Here is a 14,131-nt window from a genome sequence, read left to right as displayed (position 1 = left end):
TCAGCATTTCTCAAGCTGAAAGAATGGAAGAAAATATTTCAAGCCTTGAGTTGCAATATTGAGCGATTCTATGGGGAAAAAATGAATAAAGAAAGCATCAAAAAAAGACAAAAATAATTCAGAGTCACTGTACCAAAAGGGGATTGATTGATGTTCAACCATTTCAGGAGTTATCATATGATCAAGAACCACTAGTACTGAAGAGAGAAGTCCAAGCTGCACTGAAGGCATTGGTGAAAAACAAGGCTCCAGGAATTGATGGAATACCAATCAAGATGTTTCAACAAATAAATGCAATGCTGGAAGTACTTACTCATCTATGCCAAGAAATTTAGAAGACAGCTACCTGGCCAATTAACTGGAAAAGATCCATATTCATGTTTGTTCCAAAAGAAGATGATCAAACACAATACAGAAATCATCATTAATATCACATAATATCATTAACATCACATGCTAGCAAAATTTTGCTGAAGATAATTCAAAAATGGCTGCAGCTGTACATCGACAGGAAACTGCCAGAAGTTTAAGCAGGATTCAGAAGAGTAAGTGCAATGAGGGATATCATTGCTGATTTCTAATGGATCTTGGCTGAAAGCAAAGAATATCAGAAAGATGTTTACCTGTGTCTTATCAACTATGTGAAGGCATTCAACCACGTGGAGCATAACCAACTATGGACAACATTGCTGAAGAATGAGAATTCCAGAACACTTAATTTTGTTCATGCAAAAACTCTACATGGACTGAGAAGCTTTCTTTCTAACAGAACAAGGGGATCCTGGTTTAAAATTGGAAAAGACATGTGGCAAGGTTATGTTCTTTTGCTTTATTTATCAATCTATGTACTGAACTAATAACCCAAGAAACTGGGCTATATGAAGAAAAAGGCAGCATTAGGATAGGAGGAAGACTCATTAACAACCTGTGATATGCGGATGACACAACCTCACTTGCTGAATGTGAAGATGAACTGAAACACTAAGGAAGGTCAAAGTCTAAAACCTTCAGTATGAATTATATCTGAACAAAAAGAAAATGAAAATCCTTACTACTGGACTACACAACAATATACAACATCATAATAAATGGAAAAGACATTGAAGTTGTCAAAAATTTCATTCTGCTTGGATAATGGTCAATGTCCATGGAAGCAGCAGTCAAAAAACAAAAACAACATATTACATTGGGTAAATCTGTAAAAGACCTCTCTAAAGTCTTTTAAAAAGGAAAAATGTCACTTTGTTGACTTAGGTGCACCTGACCCAATCTATGGAAATGCTGGTGGCATAGTGGTTAAGTGGTATGGCTGCTAACCAAGAAGTTGGTAGTTCGAATCTGTCAGGTGCTTCTTGGAAACTCTGTCGGGCAGTTCTACTCTCTCCTATAGGCTTGCTATGAGCTGGAATCTACTCAATGGCAGTGGGTTTAGTTTTTGTTATTTTGGACCCAATCTATGGTATTTTCGGTCACGCAAAAGCTGGACAATGAATGAAGACGACTGAACAAGAATTGAGACATTCAAACTGTGGTATTAGCAAAGAATCTTGAATATGCTGTGGACTGTCAGAAGAACCAACAAATCTGTCTTGGAGCAAGTACAACCAGAACGCTACTTAAAAGCAGGATGGTGAGACTTTGTCTCACTTACTTTGGACATGTTAGGGACCAATTGCTGGAGAAAGACATTAAAAAAAAAAAAAATTCTGGGTAAAATAGTGGTTCAGTGAAAAAGAGGGAAATTCTCAATTAGATTGATTAATGAAGTGGCTCCAACAATGGGATCAACCACAGCAATGATTGTGGCAATGGTGCAGGACTAGGCAATGTTTTGTTCTGTTATACACAAGGTCACTATGAATTGGAGCAGACTCAATGGCAGCTCACAACAATATCCACGTGAATTACTGTGTAACTGTAATGAGATAATTATCCCCTTATTAACCCACGAGGAGCCCTGATAGTGCAGTGGGTAAGAGCTCAGCTGCTAACCAAAAGGTCCACAGTTCAAATCCACCAGCTGTTACTTGGAAACCCTATGGGACAGTTATGCTATCCCCTATAGAGTCTCTATGAGTCAGAATCAACTAGACAGCAAAGGCTTTTTTGTTGTTTGTTTGTTATTAGCCCATGATACACATAATGTGTATATACATATAAAAAAATTAACTCATCGCTCTCGAGTCAATTCTGACTCACAGTGACTCTATAGGATACAGTACAACTGTCCCACAGGGTTTCCGAGGAGGACCTGGTGCATTTGAACTGCCGACCCTTTGGTTAGCAGCTGTAACTCTTAACCACTATGCCACCAGGGATTCCAGACATACGGTATAGCAGGAATAAAAGATATTCCTCTTTTTACTTCTCATTTTAAGCCACTGATATTTTGGTGTAGTTTATTGCAACATGATGTCCCTGCTTATCCTTTTTGATACTTGGAGAAGTCAGAAAGTAAATGATACGACTTTTGTCTCCAGGACCTTATCATCCCTGATGACATCAATACATTTGTGCCAGCAATATAAATACCCTGTACACTGCAAATAAACATCCAATATTATCAGGGAGCAAACACTGGGAGTTCCATTCGTCTCACCACACTTGTCAGTTAAGGCCAGGGAAGCAGTAGAAACATGGCCTCATTTTTTCAATAACTCGTTTGCATCCCTGGGATCTAGGTGAGTCTCTCTGCTGGAAGCTATGTCACACACAGAACCAGAGCCCAAATATTAAGGAAATATTGATGTTCCAATTTCTGAAAGACACACTGCAGAGTTGGAAGGGAGGATCTTCAATGGCAGTAAAGACACAAAGACCTGCCTGGACCATTTTCCCTTAGCAAATAAATATCTCAAATCTCTCAGAGAAGGGAGGGCAGCAGACCCTATCACAACAAGATGTAGGTGAAATTTCATTGTGCGAGGGGAAGGAAAAAGTAAAGAAAAATGAGATAAAAACCTCTATCTCAAAGGAGAGTCAAGAAACCTCCCTAGCCTCAAATGTTTGAAGGTCTTCTGCTAAAGAGTCTGCATCACCATGAAAATTTTACCCCTTAGACACAGGAACATTGGGTCTGCCTAAGCTGGGGGCTGTACCAATACAAAAGACCTCCTTTCTCCACCAACAGGGTAGTAAGCATTAAGTAAAAGCAAATGTATACTGTTGGAGTAGGGGTAATAACATGGAGAGACCCTCTCTGAAACACAGATGCACAGGGAAGGCTAATGACACTGAATATTGAGAAGAAAACCCTCTGTCATGTAAGCTTCCAAATTTAACCCAAAGTAAGACTAAAGTGATTTGAAGAAAGTGCTGCACTGATGGTTACTATAGCAACAACAAATCCAGCTCAGTCCCTGATTAGATAGATTCAACCATTCATACTGATGACCTGGGAATGAAGAGACATACCAATTTCCAGGCATAGATGTTATTTAGTTGAGCCTCTCCTATCCTACCAATGATGTCCAGCACTTAATAAATAATTATGAAGCACATGAAAAGGGAGGGAGATAAAACTCACTTTCAAGTGATAAAACAATCTGCAGAGATGTCCCAGATACTGGAATTATCAAAGAGTAGATATAAAATAACTATGTATGGTATGTTAAGGAATCTAGTGGAAAGAGTGGACAAAATGTGTCAAGAGATGGGGTTTCAGCTTAGATATGGAAATCCTAACAGAGACAATTGGAAATGGTAGGAATACAAAAACTCAGTAAAAGCGTTGAAGAATGCCCTCATGACAAGCTCTTCAGTAGACTTGACACAGCCGAGAAAATGAATCAGTCAACCCGAAATCTTTCAAACCTAGACACAAAATGGGTGATATAAAATATTGGTTGTTGTTGTTAGGTTCTGTCGAGTCAGTTCCGACTCTTAGCGACCCTGTGTGCCACAGAACAAAACACTGCCTTGTCCTGTGCCATCCTTACAATCATTGTTATCCTTGAGCCCATTGTTGCAGCCACTGTGTCAATCCATCTCGTTGAGGGTCTTCCTCTTTTTTGCTGACCCTCTGCTTTACCAAGCATGATGTCCTTCTCCAGGGACTGATTCCTCCTGACAACATGTCCAAAGTATGTAAGGTGCAGTTTCACCATCCTTGCTTCTAAGGTGCATTCTGATTGTATTTCTTCCAAGACATATTTGTTCCTTCTTTTTGCAGTCCATGGTATATTTAATATCTTTGCCAACACTGCAATTCGAAGGCATCAATTCTTCTTCAGTCTTCCTTATTCATTGCCCAGCTTTCACATGCATATGATGAGATTGAAAATACCATGGCTTCTGGGTCAGGTGCACCTTAGCCTTCAAGGTGACATCTTTGCTTTTCAACACTTTAAAGAGGTCCTTTGTAGCAGATTTGTCCAATGAAAATATGGGTAGCCTCTAGGATTTTCATTTTCAGAATGGTTCACAAGGCAGTTGTTGGTATTTACATCACTTTTTTTTCCCCCCTTCTCTCACCATTCTTTTACCTCCAGCTAGCCAAAGTAATTTACCTCCAAGGACAACGTAAACTGTTGTTCCTGAACAGTTTGAACACATTAAGGTTCTACTATACTGGATTGATCTAGTCATGCTGTAACTTTTACCATGAGACATGGAAGCATCAGAAGTTACGCCACAGAACACAATAGTTTCTAAATATACTCCCACCACTGTTAATTTTGTAACAGAAGGCCTACATTGATTTGATAATGTCAATCAATTAAGCAAGTCAACAGGATAAACTATTTATTTGTGAGATGTACATATCCATGACAAGTTGGGGGCAGCAATTTGGTTTACAATTCAATAATAACAACTTTAATATATCCCATAGAAAGCAATCCACCCTTGAATATTAAAATCTATAAATCAAAGAAACCCAGTGTAGCAGGGACAGAAAAAATATTCAGGAGAATTATGTGCCATTCCATTTTCCCTCTATATCATTATCTATTGCTGTGTAATAAAACACCCCAGAAATTAGTGGCTTAAGTCAACAACCAATAATTATATTTTCAGTTACAATTCTGTGGGTCAGAAATCTGGGCTTGTTCAGTTGGGTAGTTCTCCTACAAGTCTCCTCAGAGCTCCCCCACTTCCTGTGGCAATTTGGTAGATTTATTGGGATTGGATAGTCTCAATTGCTTCCGTACCATGTACTTCATTGGTTTGGGCTGTTGGATAATCTTTGTCCGTGTAGTCTCCCAGCCTTAAGGAAGCTAGCCAAGGGTGTTAAAATGGTGTTCTCAGGATTGAAAGGTTAGCAGAAGCAGTCTGAGTCATCTCGGGAGACAGTTCTGATAATCTTCGTTTGAAAGCTCCATGGAGCGGTTCTACCCGAACACATGGGGTCACCATGAGTCAGAATCCACTTGACTGCAACTAATAGCAACAAAGCAGAAGCAGCAAGTCCTCTTCACTAAGGTTGCAGATCACACAAAATCACTTATGGTGCATTCCATTGTACACAGAATCATCTGGATGGGAAAGCTGCACAGAATTTGTCACTGTTTTGAAACTACCATATCCTCATTGGTTTTAAAACTGTATTTTCCATTGATGGACCAAACATTATATACTAATCCCTGTTTTTGAGTGTGTGCTGAATTCTGCAACAGAGGAATTTTTTCTCCAAGAAGCTTCTGTAACTGTGCTCCCTTTCCCTTGCTATACCACATTATAACCAATAGTCACAAGTTGTTATTTAAATTCAAATTGATTACACTAAATAACGTTTGATCAGTTACTCAGTCACACTAGGCACATTTAAGTGTTGAAGAGCCACACGTGGCCAGTGCTTATTGTACTGGACAGCACATAATAAGCATTTCCAACACTTCAGAAGGTTCTCTTGGAAACGTTGCAACAGATCTCTGCATCATTTTATGATACCAGTGACCTGGGATGATTACATGCATAACGAGGCTTTGAATTGCGTGGGTATCTTCCATGGCATTACTTACTTTTGCTGTGAAAGTGTTTCTTTACCAGAAACAAAATTTTGTGGTATCCTTGCTATAATGGAAAATAAGACAAAATAAGGCATTCCTCATGTCTTTTTTTTTTTTTTCATGCCTAGTAGGAAAAGCAAATTTACATCCACTCTTCAAGTTTAATTTTTTTTTTTTTTGGCATATTAGGATACTATAAAAATAGTGAGTGAGATATAAGAAAAATAATATCTCACTTATCTTTCAAGTCTTAAAGGTGGCACTAATCTAAGAAATGTCCAGAAGGACCGAGTATTCCTTTTGATTTATAATTTTATGAAGGAGAATTTTCACTTGGCCAATCCTATGATAGTCCATAGTCCATGAGTCTGGGAGCCAATGCAAGATTTTTACTAATTGAATGTTTCTACTACAGTTAAACACGAATGAAATAACAACAGATGGATACATGGGCACATCTGACTCACCTGATACCGTCTTGGGACAAAGCTCCATTTATTGGATGACCAACTAAGCTCCAATTATCAGTGACAACAGTAAACCTGATAGTATTCTGTATCCCCTAGTTGTTCTTGTTAGGTGCTGTGGAGATGGTTCCCACTCATAACGACCCTATGTACAGCAGAACAAAGCACTGCCCCGTCCTGTGCCACCTTCATAGTCATTGTAATGCTTGAGTGCACTGTTGCAGTAACTGTGTCAATCCATCTTGTTGACGGTTTTCTTCCTTTTCACTGACCCTCTATTTTACCAAGCATGATGTCCTTCTCTAGAGACTTGTCTCTCCTGATAAAATGTTCAAGGTACGTGAGACAAAGCCTTCCCATCCTTGGTTCTAAGGAGCATTCTGGCTATGCTGCTTTCAAGACAAACTTGCTCATTCTTCTAGCAGTCTATGGTATTCAATATTCTTCGCCAACACTGTAATCGAAAGGCATCACTTCTTCTTTGGTCTTCCTTATCTACTGTTCAGTTTTTTCATGCCTACGAGGAGAGTGAAAATACCATGGCTTTGGTCAGGCACACCTTGGTCCTCAAAGTGACATTTTTTGCCTTTTAGTCCCTTACAAAGGTCTTTTACAGCAGATTTGTCCAATGCAATTAATCATTTAATTTCTCTTCTGCTGCTTCCATGGGTGTTGATTGTAGATCCAAGTAAAATGAAATCCTTGACATCCGTACCTTATTCAAAATAAATAACTTGCTAAAATTCATTAAACCACATGAGCATGCTATAAAATTTCTTCCTGATCTTCCCTAAAGTGACCTAAATCCACCTATTAGAGCCATTTTAGCATGGGGAAAGGAAAACTCACATCTTTTAGAGATGAATGAACCAAAGCTCTAAATTAATGTTATGAAATTAATTCTATGAAATTAATTCTATGTGATACTATTAATTCAAAGCTTTGGTTCATTAATCAATGAAAGGTGTGGGCTTTCCTTTCCCCAGGTTACAGTGGCTCTAATAAATGAACGTAGGTCACTTTAGGGAAGAAATTTGATAGCATACTTATGTGCTTTAAGGAATTTTATCCAGTTATTTAATTTGAACGAGGCATGGATGGTTCAGTGGTAGAATTCTCGTCTTCCACGTGGCAGACCCAAGTTTGACTTCTGACCAATGTACCTCATGTGCAGCCACCACCCGTCCGTCAATGATACATTGCGTGTTTCTATGATACTGTACTAAGTTCCCTGGTGGTGTAGTGGTTAAGCACTCTACTGCTAACTGAAAGTTTAGAGGTTCAAACTGACCAGCTGCACCACAGAAGAAAGATGTGGCAGTCTGCTTCTGTAAAGGTTACAGCCTTGGAACCCCTGTGGGGCAGTCTACTCTGTCCTATAGGGTTGCTATGCATGAGAACCTACTCAATGTCAAAGAGTAAGATACTGAACAGATTTTAGCAGCACTTCTAGACTAAGACAGTCTAGGAAGAAAAGGCTGGCAATCAACTTCCAAAAATCAGCCAATGGAAGCCATCTTGGTCACAATGGTTCAATCTGCAACTAATTTCAGGGATGGCACAGGACTAGGCAGCATTTAAATTCATTGTGCACGGGATTTCCATGAATGCAGGCAGACTCAAGAGCCTCGAACAACAACAACATCACATTAAGGAGTTCTGGGTTTGTCAAAAGTTGTGGTCTGTACGTAAAGAGAGTAGCCATGATTATCTTGGTGATTCAAGGTGTCCCACACCTAAGTTACCTTGTCTTAGTTAGCTACCCATTGATTTCAGCAGGTCCCAATACTTGATTTTCATTCCTGTCTTGCTTCCTATTACGGTAATCATGATTATCTTGTTTATTTCAGAAGAATTATGTAACTTGTCCTCTGTCACCCAAGATCCCATCACTTACTTTGAAGTTGGTCAACCTGTTTCAAAGAAGCATTTTCCATCTTTATACCTAGCCTACAAAAGGAAGCCTCTAGAGAATTTAGGGATTCTCACAGTTTGTCATTACTTAAGTTCTCCACACTATGGTAAAGGGAGAGTACCCTTCAGGGACACAGTGTAGCTGAGTCAGTAGCACATGAAAAAAAATAAAAAGCACTCCATTTTTTTTTAAGTCCCTAAATCTTCCTGTTCCTTCTTTTATATCATGCCAAGGAATTTCTTACTTCTCAATTTCATTCATCAAAGGTCACAATCCTGTTTATATTTTACTCAACCATGTGTGCGATCTGCTTGAACTGCTTCTGGCGGCCTCAACTGTGTGCTAGAAACCAGAATCCCTGATCAATGCACTGTATTTATAATTTCATTGTGATCTCTAATTGTGTTCCCTTCATCCTGTACTAATATATTTAAATTTATTCCAATATGTATTCCTCACGTATTTGTTGATATATATGAACAAAAATTTTCCAGTTCTATTTGTACATAAGCATTCTCATTCTAAATTTGACTTTTTAGCTCTTCCATTGGCTAACTGTAATTTTCCCATTCTTATTTGTAGTTCCAGTCTTCCATAGTAATACAGCTCTACTGAGTACATGGTTGCCCGACTAGGCAATATACCTCAGAGCCTCTCTTGTAGCTACTTGTTACATGTGACTAAGTTCTCAACAACTGAATATGATCAGAAGTAACAGAGTCAACTTTTGTGCCATTTGTTTTAAAAAAGAAATTATTCACCTCCTAAATTTCACGTTTTGTACTTCCCTCAAGCAGGATCCTAGGTATGAACCTGAGTTAGATTCTATCCTGTGGAATATACTTCTCTGGAGATTGTATAGTAATAAAAGGGATCTCCAGGAATAGCTGCCTGGATCAGAACCACCCTGTTAGCTAGTATCATTAACCTTTTTACCTTTTGCGCCAGAGAAATATACTTCTCTTTCACATAGGAGACACTTTATTTTATTATGGCAGCTAAGCCTGTATCTTAAGTACCACAACCTTCTAGGATATGTAGGGACTAGAAATGATAAAGATTAGTAGGGATGGGTGATGAGGCTATTTGAAATCTGAGAGCATGTCCACCTCAGATATGAGTCAGAATCGACTCAAAGGCAATGGGTTTGGTTTTGGTTTTAAACAAGGCAAGAAGCAGTTTCACCAAGCAATTTCTCTTGGTGTTAAACTTCTTTTGCAAAACACCCATGCAGATGCAATGGAAAATAAGGACACCGGAGAATGCAACCTTTAGTGTCTAGCCTCTAGAACGTAGTAAGGCCTCTTCGAAGCGTGTCACAATAAAGTGAACCAACGTGCAGTACAGGCCACATACATTTCTGGTTCACTTACTAACCTTTGAGAAGAATGAACACATCCTTAGTCATCCATAGAGGGGAAAATGGAAATCCTGGTGACATAGTGGTTAAGAGCTATGGCTGCTAATCAAAATGTTGGCAGTTCAAATCCACCAGGTGCCCCTTGGAAATCCTATGGGGCAATTCTACTCTGGGTTTGGGTTTTTTGGAAGAGGAAAATTCAGATGGCATCTTACTTTTTCAGAGAAACATCAAAAGCCATAAGAAATATAAAAATATATATAATATCATGAGGGTAAAATGAAGCTCAAGAGTATACACTCAAAGAATATAGTGATCAGATATAGAGGCAGAAAGTCGACAACCTGTGATGTGTGAATTTCAAAGAACACAATAAAATGAGTCTGCAAAGATGTGACTAAAAATAAATAACTCAGGAATGGAAGCCATGTTAAAGTCACTGGTGGTAAACGGTGACTGCAATTAAGTAGAAAATTAAAACTAAACTTTTGGGCGATTCATGGGTTAGTGTATGGGATGATTCTAAGTCTAATGATGATTATTTGGGAATTATAGGGTTTCATATTGTTTTTTCTTTCTTGTGATATTGTTTGACTGTTTAAAATAAGGATGATGTTTCTTTTTAATAAATAGAACTAAGCCAGTATTCCAACAATAAAGAAGAAATAAAGTTATTTCTCAGAAATTATCATTAGCTTAATAAACTCATGCTGGGATTCAATAAGTATGGATTCCCTATTTAAACATCAGATTTCATGTCATCTATTTAAAATTCTGACCAAACTGACAATTGCTCTAAGCAAATGCTTATAAGTAACATAAAACTTTAACATTTTTTGTAACATTTATCAAAACCTCAGCAATGTGGGCCATTAAGTTTTCTCTCACCATTCTCAGAGGTTTACGTAACTCTTTCGGATTTACCATTGCTTAGTACGATTTTGAAAAAAAAAAAAAAAAGGTGCCACATACCTTGGTAAAGATTGATAAGAGGCTATGAGGATGACGCAAGACTGGGCGGTGTTTTGTTCTGTTGTACATAAGGTTGCTATGAGTCAGGGCCGATTTGACAGCACTTAACCACAACAGTGATGGCAGCAAGTATCCTGGAAACTGTTAAACCCTTTGCTTCTGAAAGTCAACAATCAGGACAAGACTTATTCCAATGAACACACTCCTGGTTGCCAACCAATCAACAACATTGAGCCACAGTAACCACAATTCTACAGATGATGTCAACAAAGTTTTGCAACTGAAAGTCTGCTAATCCCTGTCTTGATGATTCCCCAAAACACTATATGATATCAGCAGCCTGCTGTGCTCAGAGAGCCTGTGCCTTACTAAACCAAAAAAAAGAAAAAAAAAAAAACCCAAACCCGGTGCCATCGAGTTGATTCCAACTCAGAACGACTGTGTAGGTCAGAGCAGAACTGCCCAATGGGTTTTCAAGGAGCAGCTAGCGAATTTGAAATACCAACCTTTTGACCTCTTGGTTAGCAGCTGTAGCTCTTAACCACTGTGCCAGACTACGATAAATAAATCCAGAATAGTTTTTTGGTTTTTTTTCCCCAGATACCGAGAGGTGATCTCATAAACATTTGACATTTCCGGAGGTTTCGACAGAATCATTTTGAAGACACTCATTTGGCAGCATATCAGGAAGCTCTCAGACCAAGTGTGCTCATTGGACCACTTACACCAAAACGTCATTTGTCCTTTAGATCTCCTGTGAGGTGAGTCACTCTTAACGATGATTTAAGGTTTGAGTAGCTTTTTTGAGCTCCTTTTGCGAAATTCGACAGCACTAGGTGGTTAGGCTTTGCTAAATTCACGTTGTTATCTTAGGATTTTAACCAAATAGTCTTTTGTATAAGATTCTAAAACCTAAGATCTTCATGTAAAATTTTTAAACCTGAATCTTGCTATGAAGTAATTTTGATTTGAAAGTGCATTTGTGAGGAGTATAGCAAGTCAGTCTTCATCTGCCAACTGCGTAGTGTGGAAATCTCAGAATCCCACTATTCTGTTCCCAGCTATGAAGATATAACAAATCCTCACTCTCCACTGCCCTGTTCAGTATAGACACCAGTCATGTACATGGCATCTCTTTCTCTGACTCTACCCACCTAGAGCTAAGGCAGACTTCACAAGTTAAAAGGACACTGTTCTTTAGACTGTCAAATAGGCAAATGCCAGCCGCAAGCTTGGGAGTCCACATGATATCCTTACTTCTGACTTGCTGGCCACAAACTCAGAGTTCTCCCACTACCCCTTCAGAATGCCAGCCACAAGCTTGGGGGCTTCCCCAGGGTTCCCTTACTTTTACCTTCTGGCTCCCACTACTCCTATGGTTTCAAAAATTGCTGAAACAACATATAGAACTCACAGAAATTACTATACCCATGATTACAGATTTATTACAGCAAAAGTATACAAGTCAGGATCAGCAAAAAGATGAGAGACACATGGGAGTGAGTAACAGAAGAGTTTCCACTGAGAAACTTCCATATCTCACAAAGAGCTTGCTACCCTCCCACTTGTATCAATATCTTTTACCAGCCAGGAAGCTCTATGTTTCATGGAATAATCATGAGTGAGGCCTCATTGTATAGTCATAACTGGGGTCTCATTGAATATATATGATGGGTGAAATATACTCTTCCCTTCCTGAGTTTAGCTGACCAGGTGGTCTTTGTGGCTTGGCCTGCCCAAATCCTCAAGTGTTGTCTGGAAGTTTTAAATAATAAAAGAACTTGGATTACTCAGGAAATTCCAAGGGTTATCTCTCAAGACATTTTGAGATCTTTGTGTCACAGCAACATTTAATAAATCAAACATAGATTTTCATAAAATATCATTATAGCTTTGGTTTGAAAATGTACCACTTGAAAGGTTACTGTTTGCCATTAACATGCTCATTTTTCTGCTGATTGCTGTGCTTTTGCTTTTGTTTGTCTGTATTACATAGAGAGCACTTTTGTTTTTTGTTAATCTCCTTTAAGACTTAAGAACATATAAGAAGTCCTCTAAGAGAATGAATAGAGACAATGTCTCAATAAAGCTCAGTTCAATCCAAGCCAGCTCTGAGTGTTAGCGGTCTATCAGGAGTCCATTAGACCTGGGGCCAGTTTGTAAGCTCTGAGTGTTAGCGGTCTATCAGGAGTCCATTAGACCTGGGGCCCGTTTGTAAGCTCTGAGTGTTAGCGGTCTATCAGGAGTCCATTAGACCTGGGGCCCGTTTGTAAGCTCTGAGTGTTAGCAGTCTATCAGGAGTCCATTAGACCTGGGGCCCGTTTGTAAGCTCTGAGTGTTAGCGGTCTATCAGGAGTCCATTAGACCTGGGGCCCGTTTGTAAGCTCTGAGTGTTAGCGGTCTATCAGGAGTCCATCAGACCTGGGGCCAGTTTGTAAAGAAGGCATTCATCAAAGTTATCTTAGATTCCTTGCAAAACCTTCACCAATGCACCCTCTTTCTCAGTGATATCACTAGGTGGTGGTGAGGGGATGCAGACTGCACCCCATGACACAGACAAAAGAGATGACTCCAAAATGGCCCCAGAGCCCAATGCCTTTGGGGGAGGGGCCATCAAGGCAGTGAATGCATCACTAGGGTTGGTGTTACCCGTCACCCCGTGTGGTAACTCGTCACCCCCCCATCACGTACCAGTCAGGGTGCTGGTGGCTGAGTTGCCGCACCTGCCATTGGTCAGAAAGGGGGGTCTGCACCTTGGCCAATGGGAGATGGAGGAGCTGTGGGGAGCTATGGTGGAGGGGACAGGAGGGATGGGGCTTTGAGGCATGGGGGTACAGTGGGGCCACTCGATCAACTGGAGGAGGTTCATTGGCCAGCTCTGCCCAACCTGAGTGAGGGGGGTGTAACTCCATGAGTTAGTGCACTGGGTGACACCAACCCTAGTGATGCCACTGCTCTTTCTTGTTAATTTGTGAAAGAAGGTCAAGTTGTTAATCATATGGCCCCTGCTTAGCACTTGACTGAGGAAACCAAGAGATAAACACATGCAGTTGACCAATGGTAGTAGCTTTGTTTTATTTGCCATGCGATTGTTCTTGTCTAAGTCTTAACTTCTTGAAGAAATTCTGATTCCTATTTAAAATCTCATTGTAATCCTAACTCTTGCACTTTGCTTGACAAATTACAAAAAAAAAAAAAAAAGTTGACTTAGATTGACAATGGCCATTAGTGGGAACTTCTGGCCTGTAAAAATTAATTAATATGCTTAAGAGAAATTCTATAAAAACTAGAGGACAAAGCACCAAGCATTCAGGAGTCAGATTATTTACTTGGTATGATGAGACCTCAAAACGTAACTTTAATAAAATCTTTCTTAAAGATTTGTTACTTCTGAAATTTGCCCTCCTTTCATCTTTAGTCTTTCTACACAGCCTTACCTGATCTTCTAAATGAGCTATCCTTTCTCGAT

Source organism: Elephas maximus, chromosome 21 (genome assembly GCF_024166365.1).
Source record: "Elephas maximus indicus isolate mEleMax1 chromosome 21, mEleMax1 primary haplotype, whole genome shotgun sequence".
In the NCBI taxonomy this organism is placed as follows: domain Eukaryota; kingdom Metazoa; phylum Chordata; class Mammalia; order Proboscidea; family Elephantidae; genus Elephas; species Elephas maximus.
This window is presented reverse-complemented; position numbering follows the sequence as displayed.